This window comes from Chionomys nivalis, chromosome 12 (assembly GCF_950005125.1).
Source record: "Chionomys nivalis chromosome 12, mChiNiv1.1, whole genome shotgun sequence".
NCBI lineage: Eukaryota > Metazoa > Chordata > Mammalia > Rodentia > Cricetidae > Chionomys > Chionomys nivalis.
The window spans coordinates 33,244,812-33,257,190 of NC_080097.1; the positions used below are offsets into that span (position 1 = coordinate 33,244,812).

The window sequence follows — 12,379 nt, forward strand, 5'->3', positions numbered from 1 at the left end:
TTGAAACATTCTCATCTTGCTTCTTCTGCATCTGGTTTGTGACTGCATCTCTGTCTTTCTTCTACCCTGAATCCTCCTAGTCTGGTCACTCTGCCTATAGTTCTTGCTTAACTACTGTCCAATCAACATTAATTATACCAATATGAGTGACAAATCTTAACAGTGTACAAGAGCATTATACCTCAGCATTTGCCCTTTTTTCTATTTACAAAACAAAAAACCATGAATCCAGCCTCTTTTTTTTTAGCTTTTTTTTTATTGAAAAAAATTTCCGCCTCCTCCCAGCCTCCCATTTCCCTCCCACTCCTCTCCCCCTCCCCCCACTCCTTTCCCCAGTCAGAAGAGCAGTCAGGGTTCCCTGCACTGTGGAAACTCCAAGGTCCTCCCCCCTCCATCTGGGTCTAGGAAGGTGAGCATTCAAACTGACTAGGCTCCCACAAAGCCAGAACATGAAGTAGGATCAAAACCCAGCGCCATTGTCCTTGGCTTCTCATCGGCCCTCATTGTCTGCCGTGTTCAGAGAGTCCGGTTTTATCCCATGCTTTTTCAGTTCCAGTCCAGCTGGCCTTGGTGAGCTCCCAATAGATCAGTCCCTCTGTCTCAGTGGGTGGTCCTGACTTCCTTGCTCACGTTCTCCCTCCCTCTGCTCCTCATTAGGACCTTGGGAGCTCAATCCGGTGCTCCAATGTGGGTCTCTGTCTCTATCTTCATCCATCGCCAGATGAAGGTTCTATGGTGATATGCAAGATATTCCTCAGTATGGCTATAGGATAGGGCCATTTCAGGTTCCCTATCCTCAGCTGCCCAAGGAACTAACTGGGGACATCCCCCTGGGCACCTGGGAGCCCCTCTAGGTTCAAGTCTCTTGCCAACCCTAAGATGGCTCCCTTAATTAAGATATATGCTTCCCTGCTCCCATATCCATCCTTCCTTTATCCCTACCATCCCAATTCCCCAAGTTCCCCCCATCCTCCCCTTCTCACTTTTCTCTCCCCATCTCCCCTTACCCCTATCCCACCCCACCCCCAAGATCACAATTTTTTGCCCGGCAATCTTGTCTACTTCCCATATCCAGGAGGATAACTATATGTTTTTCTTTGGGTTCACCTTCTTATTTAGCTTCTTTAGGATCACAAATTATAGACTCAATGTCCTTTATTTATGGCTAGAAACCAATTATGAGTACATCCCATGTTCATCCTTTTGGGTCTGGGACACCTCACTCAGGATACTGTTTTCTATTTTTATCCATTTGCATGCAAAATTCAAGAAGTCATTGTTTTTTACTGCTGAGTAGTACTCTAATGTGTATATATTCCACACTTTCTTCATCCATTCTTCCATTGAAGGTCATCTAGATTATTTTCAGGTTCTGGCTATTACAAATAATGCTGCTATGAACATAGCTGAACAAATGCTTTTGTAATATGATAGGGCATCTCTTGGGTATATTCCCAAGAGTGGTATTGCTGGGTCCTGGGGTTTCCATAACAACTTGTAACCAACATTGTAAATAAAGACAAACTACCATTATCCATTTTTGGGGGGGAATGTGGGCATAGTTTTCTAGGTTAATTACTGCTAATTGGGGACGCTGGTAGTCTTATGGGTGTTGGCAGAGGTACCTCATTCATTCCTAGCTGCCCAGACTCGAAATAATCACAGCTGGATTAAACCAGCAGCATTTATAACCTTTTAGCAGTCAGTTGTTGCTCGTTCCTCAGCAGTCAAATAATTCAAAGACAACACAATAACATACAGTATGTGTTATTTCTCTCTGTGTATTTTCTATTTCCATGTGGCTTTTTTTCTTACTTTATTTCTTTTTTAAGGACTGTATCTATCTTTTTTTTTTCTCTTCAAAGCCTACATTTATTTTTAAACACACTACAAGCCATTTCGTTTTTTTCATTTGAATCTATGTTTACTGTATATATCTGCCATTTTCTGATCACATGAGTCTTTAATCTGCTAAGTGATATGGCTAGGATTAAAGATACAGGTTTGGCAACTGGTTCTGCTCCATTCCTTAACTTCCTGAGATTCTTGTTTCACGGCAAAGATACAGGTGGGAACCATTCTTGTTGTCGTAACTTTCTGCAGTTTCTAGTTACATGCCACCACCAAGAGGCATGCCTCTGACCTATGACAAACACCCTTTAAGCATTTGGTGTCAGGTCCTCTTAAAAGAGCCACCATGTGGGTTTTTTGTTTGTTTTTTTGTTTTTTCAGCTAATGATGTTGTGAAAGCCTTTCTTTTTTTTTTTTTTAAATATTTATTTATTATGTATACAATATTCTGTGTATATGCCTGCAGGCCAGAAGAGGGCACCAGACCCCATTACAGATGGTTGTGAGCCACCATGTGGTTGCTGGGAATTGAACTCAGGACCTTTGGAAGAGCAGGCAATGCTCTTAACCTCTGAGCCATCTCTCCAGTGAAAGCCTTTCTTAAAGGAGCCATGCCTCTGCTTGCTGCCAACAAACAAAGCCTAACCAGAGTAAAGATTTAAGAAGCTGTGCTTGACCCTGTACTTGTCTGACTAGAATCCTTTTTAAAAAGCTTTCTCAGGCTTTATGTGGAAATTTTTGACAAATGTTTGGGTGCCATTTGTAGGTGAAAGTTTCTGTACCACCCAGTCCCACAACCATTCAGTCCTAAGGAAACACACAGAGACATATTAACAAAATGGGTACTAATGACTTACTATTATACCTATATATCGGTATATAGTTCTACTTTCATCAGAAAGTATTCTACCTGCAGCACACATGAATTAACACAGACAACAAGAACTGGTCAAGAGACTTTGGAGTAATTAGCTCTAAATGGGACATCTAATCACCTTGGTTATCTGAAGTCTCAATGGAAGAGTAGAAAATAATATTGTAAGTGGATATTTCAAAGAAACTGTGCTTCCAGACCCAATAAGACAGACATATACATGTACTGAGATTAATTTAATAGCATACATAAAACCTGAGCAATCTCAAATTAGAAAAATTTCATCATGGAGTAAGGAAGGTGGATATGAAGTCCCAAACCAAGATCATGAGATCATGGCATTTGATTCTTGCTGGCAGATAGAAAGTCAGCTTTCAATATAATGTACGCTTAGTATATGGACCCCTAGAGAGTGTTACTCCACACCTAGAAATGATTGTCTGACAAAATCAGATTCAGAAACATAAACATTTGAGTAGAGAGAAGGGGAGGATCTGACAGGATTTTTGGAAGTAGATGAATATGAATAAATGAAATATAATAACAAATAACAAATGAAATTATTTTTAAAATACATAAAGAGATTTTTTAAGAACAAAGAAAAGGAGTGCTTGAGGGCAGGGTGGAATGGGATAAAGAAAGCCAGCAGGCAGGAACACAACGGGTTGGATGACCAGAAAAGCCCAGGGAACTGGAGGGGGCCTGTATTCAGCTCCCCGGGTCTTTCCAGCCCTCTGGCTAACTCTGGGTCCTTCCAGCATGGGAGCTGGGTTTCTTGCCGGGTTCCATGGACCATGCAAACAAAAAGGCAGGCTTGCGAGACAGGGTGGGATGGTTCAAAGTAGCTGCAGTGGCAGGAACACTCCCTGCTGACTCTCCGGACCTCTCAGCCTGAGAGGTTCAGGCTGAGTTGAGAAATCCAAGGACCCTACAGATGAAAAGGAGTGCTTGGGGTAAATAAAGCTAGCAGCCTGGAACACACCCTGCTGGATAGCCAGAAAAGCTTATGGAATTGGAGGGGCCTGGGACTCAGTTCCCTGGGACCACCTGACTGTGTGGTCACTCACTTCTCCAGGAGCAGGAAAAAAGATATCTTAATTAAGGGAGCCATTTTGGGGTTGGCAAGAGACTTGGCTCTAGAGGGGTTCCCAGGTGTTGATGCGAAGTCCCTAGCTAGGACCCTGGGCAGTGGAGGAGAAGGTGCCTGAACTGGCCTTATCTTGTAGTCAGACTGATGACTATCTTGAATATCACCATAGAGTTTTGTCCGGCAAGACAGATGGAGATAGAGACAGAGACCCACATCGGAGCTCTGGACTGAGCTCCCAAAGTCCAGTTGAAGAGCAGAAGGAGGGAGGAAATGGGCAAGGAAGTCAGGACCACGAGGGGATGATCCACCCACTGAGGCAGTGTGCCTGAGCTAATGGGAGCTCACCAAAGCCAGCTGGACTGGGACTGAATGAGCATGGGATCAAACTGGACCCTCTGAATGTGGCTGACAATTGGGGCAGACTGAAAAGTCAATGATAATGGCACTGGAATTAGTCTCTTTTGCATGTACTGGATTTTTGGGATTTTAGTCTATTTGGATGCATACCTTCCTAAGCCTGGTTGGACTGGAGAGAGCCTTGGACTTCCCACAGGGCAGGGTACACTGCCCCCTCTTAGGACTGGAGGGGGAGGAGAAGGGGGGAGAGAGATGGAAGTGGGAGGAGGAGAGGAAGTGCAATTTTGAATGATATTATTTATAAAGTGATAAAAAATAAATAAAAAACAATTAAAAGAAAGGCATTATAATAACAATTTAGATGATATGATACATTTCTACATATAGATAATTTTTAAATATTTAAAAAGTTTTAGGACAATTGACAATTTTATAACCTGGTGAATGTTTTTTCCAAAGCATGTTATAGAATTAATTTTATCTTTTATGATTATCTGTGAATAAACCTCACAACATTGCATGAAATAGTTTCTGAATCAGCAATTCTAAGCAAACAAATGAGGTATATGAACTATTGGTGAAATGAGAAAAAGATTGGGAAAATATATTAAATTACGTACTGGTTTTAGAATATTAAAGATAGTGTCTGCTGCTGTATTGTACATTCCAAGTTAGTTTATCTTCCAGATTTAGTCTTTTTCAATGAATATTGTAAATACATACTCAGAAGAAAATAGTTAAAGTCATTTAACTTCCATGTAAAATGAAAAATGCTTAAGCTAAAAGATACATGAATGAAAAACTGCTTAATTATTATTGCCTTGACTAAGCTTTATTATTTCAGTATAATGCAATAACACAGAGTGCATCAATAGAATCTATTTTTAAAAAGCTACTCCTAGTAGACAAATGACTTGGAAGATCTTTTTTTTAACATGACATGAGTATTTAGGAACTAGACTGGTCTTTGAAAGCATCAAAGCAGAAGAGTTCTTATTGGGAGTTGTCGCATTTGAATCTATGACGATGTGAACCATGCTTATAACTAAAGGAATGATAACACTTTGGGAAAGATAAACTCTAAGGACTTAATTCATTAGGAGTAGCATGAATTCTCTTTATATTTAAAGGTCTAATTCGAGCCATAACTAATTCCCGTGTAATTCATAATGAAACAGGTATGTAGTTTACCCACCATTAAACCAAGAAAGGCGACAGCATGAACTTTTAAAATTATGTTCAGCCTTAAATCTAAAATTGTGATTATCACTTTTGTGGATTTATTAAGGAAAGATCAGAGAACAATAGCAAGATATTAGTCATTGTTTTCATTTATCATGTCCTTGTATTATGTTTTTAATAACAAACTCAGGAAGAAGATAATAAAATATTTTCTTCTCATTCTGAAGTGACTATAAAGCAAACTCATTAGCAAAATAACGTTATAATGAGTGAAAACCAGCCAGTCCAGAGGAACGGTATGGAGAACAAAGGTAGGTATAAACAAGACAATTCACATTGCTGAAGCAATGAGTTTTCTGTCACATATTCTAATGCAAAACAAATTTTAAAACAAATCTGGGGCTTCTTCAAGACTTTTGCTTGCTGATACTATCAAAACAGATCAGACTAAAGAATCAGAGAAAACTAGGCTATTGTTATTACATGACCATACTTATGTGATAATGTCAAATGGAATATTCTTCCATTACCAGCAAGTTAATAGCAAACATGCCTTTTAATCATAAAATGTTCAGGGACTGTCATACATTTCTCACCAGTGAGCTCTATATTAATTTCATTGTAACATAAGAAGGGATGCTATATAATTTTATTTCATCCAATGATTCTTTATATTAGGGCTCAGATTTATATTATCAAATGTTTTATACAAGCCTGAGAATGGGTATTCTTCTATAATTGAATGAATTATGCTATCGTTGTTCACTGTGGGTAGTGAATTAATGTTGGTAATGGAGATTAGTTATGATTTTATCTACTCTCGATGTGTTCAGCTTTGAAGAGGCCTGCTAAAGTATTCAAGTATAACAGTACAGAGGATTCATCTGTTTCTTCTCCAAGTTCCATCTTTCTTTTTTTGTTTCATTCTCTGTTTCTAGACATTCATAGTCAGGATAGCCACATCTTGGAACACTGACCAAGGTAACACATTCCCAAGAAAAGATAAAGAGACATAGTACAAAGAGTAACTATTGTAGATGTTAACTCGATTCAGGAAATAACCAGGGTAGCTAAAAGATAAAAATTCATAATTTTATTTGTTATAAGGGGAAATCTCATGAAACTGGAACAAGAAGTCCAAGTTCAGCTGTGCGGCAAGGGAACCACACACACACACAGAGAGAGAGAGAGAAAGAGAGAGAGAGAGAGACCCTGGGCCCGGTGTCCATTTGTCCCATAAAGCCACACCCTAAACTGGTGCCACCTCTTAAACATAATTGATTAACAAGATTTCCCCATCACCTCCCCCTTTTGTCTAAACAAGAGTGATCCAAACCCAATAACAAACTACATACAATAGGAACAGATATCAAGTAAAAAATTACAAACAACATAAACAATATTAAGCAAAAAACACATGACAAATGTTTTAACAGACATTCCGTTCCAAAGAAACTAAGTCTTGCATCAGAAATAAGCTTGGCTAAATCATGAGAGGAAGGTACCTACAACTATCTAATCTTCAACCCCATTGAAGGCCTGAGAAAGGAGATAATATTACGTGAGTAGGCAGGAAGTGAAATCAAGCAGCTTCCAAAGTAAGCAGTATATGACAAAGACAATAGGATACCTGAGCAATCACCCAAAGACTCATTTGCAACATCGAATAAGCAACTAACTTTGGCTAAGGCCTAGCATAACTGACAGACCATTTTCAGAGGCAGGAAATTTTTCAGAACTGTCTTACCCTGTCTTGGCAAGGTTTGGCAGTCCTTTTCCTTGTGTCCTGCTTATCCAGTCTGGATATCTTGTACTTTGTCAGTGGTTGAGGCATGGGCAGTTCCTTGCCCAAAGTCCAAATGAGCAAAGAAGAAAATAAACTCTAAGTGGACTGTCTTCAGTGCTCAACATTCTCTCTGGAATAGATTGGTACTGTCAGGGGCAATCATGTCTCATGTCATAGAACCCTAAATTATTTAAATGCCATGTTGTACAGATCCTTGAAGTGGTTGAAGATTACCTATCTAGGCAAAATACAACCTCTATGTAACTAATGAACCTAATTAATCTGACTATATGTATAACAAACATGAACAACTATTGGCCTATAATATTTAACACCTATATAACTTAAAGACTAAGACTTCATGTCAGAATATTAAATAATCTGTAAACAAATGTGCAGAAAATGAGGAAAATAACCTCAAAATGTAAACAATGTACAAGTATCTTGATAAGAGGTAAGAATAATACATAATGCAATAAAAATATACCCTAAAAGTTGTATCAATATTCAAATGCCTTAAACAGAGGTAAAAACATGCATGCATAAAATCTAACAGAATAACTTTGCATAGGCATACAAATATTGTAAACAGAAATAACAAGTATAATTTGAATCTGTATCAGTATAAACAAACTATACCAATGTAAATTATCCATAAATAATAGCTCACAAGTAGTCACTATTTCCCATTATTATGATCCCATTTTTTTTCATTTGTGAACCTACAAGTTTCCACCACAAAATTCTACCTGATATAAGTAATAATCAGCAATACCTAAATGGTGTTCCTAACCCTGAGGACAAACTTTTCGGGAGAGGGGACATTGTCCTCTAGAATTGTTTCCCACTGTCATGAGGGCAATGTTTTTTTTTTTTTTTTAATGGGATCCTGCAAAAGTAAAATGATGCTTAACTTTCAAGATTGCTGTCTAGCCTAATTGCAAACAATTTCTGAGCAGTCGATAGGGTTCTTTCCAAAGTTCTTATTTGGTGTTCTGGCCAGAAAGTCATGAGAAGGTATGCCATATCAGCAGCTGATACCCCCATGATGCTATCAGCATCATGATGTCATCTTAATCATTAGGAGTTGTTGCTGTGGGGCCCCATCTTCTTCCTGGAAACATCAAAGATTACTTCTGGAAAAGAATCTGTAGGATATTCCATTGTTCATCATGGGGTACAAGCAAAAGTAATAGTAATCGAATGTAATGTCAGAGTCTCTTAGACAAGCCTGAGAACACTTCAAAAGTGGAATCTGATGCCTGATATTTGAAATTTCATCAAATAATTGTTCACTGTTGGTGGTAATTTTGTCAGTCCAGATAAAACTACAGATAAAAAAGTCATTTAAACTACATATGCATATTTATACATAGTTTGTTTAAGGTAGATAGTTTATAGTATGATTCTTTATGACTTTTTCAGAAACGGTTACTGTTATTTAATTTGATTTTTCTTTCTACTCTGTTTATCTCTTTCCACTTTCGTAATTAGAGTCACTTCAGTTTTCCAAAAAGTGGAAACTCAAAACCTAAGATAAAAGAAAACTTGTGATATTTATCTTCGTGAGCCTGGGATACCTTACTCAATATGTCCATTTCTAGTTCCATACATTTACTTGCAAGATTTAAGTTTTTGTTACACCTGGATAGAATTTTTAAAAAGAATCTGAGAAATAGAAGTAGATTCTGTTTAGCGATAGAAAATGGTTATCATATCAAATGGACTGACAGTAACAACAAATACAAACCCAAGATATATATATATATATATATATGTAAATTTCAAAATTCATTCCCTCCCTATTACTCTCCTAAAGGGTGAGAAGAACTATCGTCAATGATAGGAAGTAGCTGCAAGGAAGCAGCACCTAGAGCTAACTTCAAGCTCAGGAAGGAACACTACATACATCACCTCTTCATTGTCTCGGGTTCTCTATTCAGTCAGAGAAATTTCTCTAGTTAGGAACTATAGAAATGATCCCTGAAATTATAGTCTTAAGAATATAATTGTTTAGCATAGGTCTTTTTATTTTTATTGTAGTTTTGTATACGATGTTTTCAACAAGACAAAAGTAAAACAAAACAAAAATATGAGAGAAAACAAAAAAAAATCATATTCATGACTTTTCCCAAAGCTGCAAATAGTATCAAAGCAGTAACAAACGTACCATAAGTAAATTTTTTTAACAAGTAGGATTAGTTAAATTAAGTTTTAATAATGAGTAATTCTTTCTTCTCCTAATTAAAATTGGCAAGGAAATTTCAATAGTTAAATAATCTTTGGATTAAATATAGACATTGTATTTTATGTCCATTCAGGATTATAATAGTATGTAATAATATTTAAATTATTTTAATCTATAGGTATATATTAATCAGAAATATCCGATCTACCCTGAAGCTTGTCTTTTGCCCTTGCTCATGGATAAGGTTGTACACGACCAGGTAGTGAATCACCAGCAGGATTGAGCTTGCAAAGCTCAGAAGTTCTGCATAAAGTAACCATTCTCGTCCACCAGGGAGAAAGCAGGTTCATTCCTTTCACTATGCCTTCCATATTCTAGGCTTTATCTGTACACCTATTTTTCACCATGCTAGATTTGTTTAGTTTGTGGTTCCAACTTTCCATCAAGGGTATCTACACAAGTATTTGAATGATTGTTCTTTTGTCAGGCTTTCCCTGTTCTAATCTAATACCTAGAGCCAGCAAGCAACAAGAAACAGTGTTCTAAGAAGAGAAAATATTACTGTGTTACTGAGTTGCTATGGTACTTCTTGCTTTAAGAACATTAATGAGTTTCCTCTGGTTTCAAGTTTATATGCCCTGGTCAAACACACTAGCTTCTTTAAGGCCAGAGTGCAACTTTTCAACCTTTTCTTCATATGCTGTTTTATAGTATATCTATTAACCTTTCATGCTACAACCGTTGCAAGGCCTTTTGTACCCTACATAAATGCCTGAAGTGTGTAGCCTCTTTGTCATTATTGAACATCGCATGCAACTTTGCCTAGAAAGTCATCTCATTTCCCCTACACTGTAATTGTAATTAAAATTTGTCAATCTCTCCCATCAAAGGTATCATTCTTCAGAGTAGTAAGGGTTCCCTGTGCATTCAGTGAAATATCTAGAGAATTATACTTAAGAAGTGTTGGTGGAATAAAGATGAATAAACAATAATCTAATCATATAACCACCCATAACTGGTTATATCTTTGAGGAATGTCACTATACACGATTGCTTCTAAACCACACAATGAAGAATGCAGCTATGGGTTGTCAGTAAGTCTCTTTGCTCTTGTGATCTCAGCTTCATTTAAATTTTCTGTTCCTGAATTTCTAACACTTTGAATTTTTCTAGAATATACATTTTATAAAGTAGTGTATTTATTGAAGATTTGCTGCTTCCATGGCAGTTACAAAAGTACAATGGGAAGACAGGAGTTACATATCACCGCTCAGGTAACATAATGACAAAGGACAAGCATGATTTATTATGCTCCAACTCAGCCTTAAGTTATGATGGAAATACACAGAGATTCTATTCTACTGATTTCATTCAAATTTAGCCCTGCGCCCACATGGCAGGCAGTTCAGCTCAGACACCCTAAATTAACATTATTAAAGAACAAAAAAGGAGTTCTGAATAATGAAAATAGAATAAAAAATCACTTCAGAGTGAAATATGTTCATTATTTTGCTTTTATGTGAACAAAACAGTTGCACACATTAATGTTTTGCTAATAAAAATCTATTATACATTTATATTTATAAAAAAGGGCTGTGATATTCTGTGACAAGATAAGTCACAGAATGAACATGTTCTTCTGATCACGCGCTTTGCTTATTGACCACTAAACTTTGAAAGAACGTTATATTCACTTATTCAAATTTCCCACTTGTATTGAAGTCCCCAAATAGAGCTTCCATTGTGGAAGATGGTGGAAAAGATGCAATAACTAAGAATACATCTCAGATTTTACTGTTGATAATCAAAGGTTATTAAATCAGTATTGATAGGAACAGATCCTGGTAGATGTTCATAGTATATCTAATACAATTAACTTTTTCTTCTTTGTTTGCTATTCTTGTGGGGTTTGTTTTGATTTTGATTTTCACTTTGGAGGGTAATTTTGATTATGAGAAAAGGACAATGCAGATAGATGTCCTCCACCCCCGTCTCTATTTGAACATTGCTTTCTCTATCATCAGCATCCCTCATGACAGGGATATAACACATCTGTTATAACTGAGTAACATACATTGATTATCATAATCACCTGAAGTGCAGAGTTTGCCTTAAGATTCCATCTTAGTTGGTTGTTTCATCATTAAAGTTTCACACAAAGTATTGTCCCAAGCATAAGCTTCCGTGTGCTGTTTACTTATTTCTGCTTGCCCCTAAACCTTGTCAAACATGAGCAGTATCTTCTCTATAGTTTAATCTTTCAAAGTGAAACATATGTTAAAATAAATATCATTTAGCATTTTATTGGCTTCTTTTATTTGCTATATGCACTTTAATTTCTTCCAGTTCTTTTTAACATCTATCTATGCCAATTTTTTTTTTGTGTGTTTGTTGAATAGTATTCTAGGTTTGGGTGCTATACCATATATTTATCCATTTACCTGTTGATTGACATGCTGATTTTTTTGCAAGCTTTGGCTATGGTGAAGAATGTGGGAACAAATATTTCAAGAGATGATTTCATGCAAAGATAGATCTAAAATTTTATGATGTATATTACAACGAGCTTGATTATTTATTTTAACTCTCAGACCATGTTTTGTTGTGTGAAAAACATCCAAACTCTGTGATGTAGCAGTAGCATTTTGTCTTTTCACCAGAAGACGGTTATGAAGGTTTTTATTGTATGTTGGACTCCAGACATTCATTATTCTGATAGTTCTTGTAATTAACATTCCCATATAATATGTTGCATATTTTCATATATTAACATGTTATCTTTAATTTTGTTAGGTGAAGTACTTGCATAGAATTTTTAGATTATTTTTTAATTAGGTTGTAACTGTTTCTTGTTAAGCTGTAAGGATTCTTTGTATATTTAGAAATACAATCTAGACGAGCATGGCACTGCCAAAGCCTTATTTCTTAATTTTTCATTCTATATATCTTTTCCTACTTTATTATCATTGATACTGAAAAGTAAGTAATTATTGATAGTAAGAGAAGTCTTCAGAGTCTGGGAGGTGGATGATGGTTAAAAGTTTTGGCTAA

The 12,379-nt window shown here is 36.6% G+C and overlaps 1 non-coding gene across 1 annotated transcript; it reads right to left on the reverse strand.

Annotated features, from left to right (window-relative positions):
- Window positions 1-8,919: 8,919 nt before the first annotated feature.
- Window positions 8,920-9,139, reverse strand: LOC130885373 (small nucleolar RNA U3). The gene has a single exon (XR_009058143.1). It is a non-coding gene; the product is annotated as a small nucleolar RNA U3 (small nucleolar RNA).
- Between the last annotated feature and the right edge of the window lie 3,240 nt (window positions 9,140-12,379).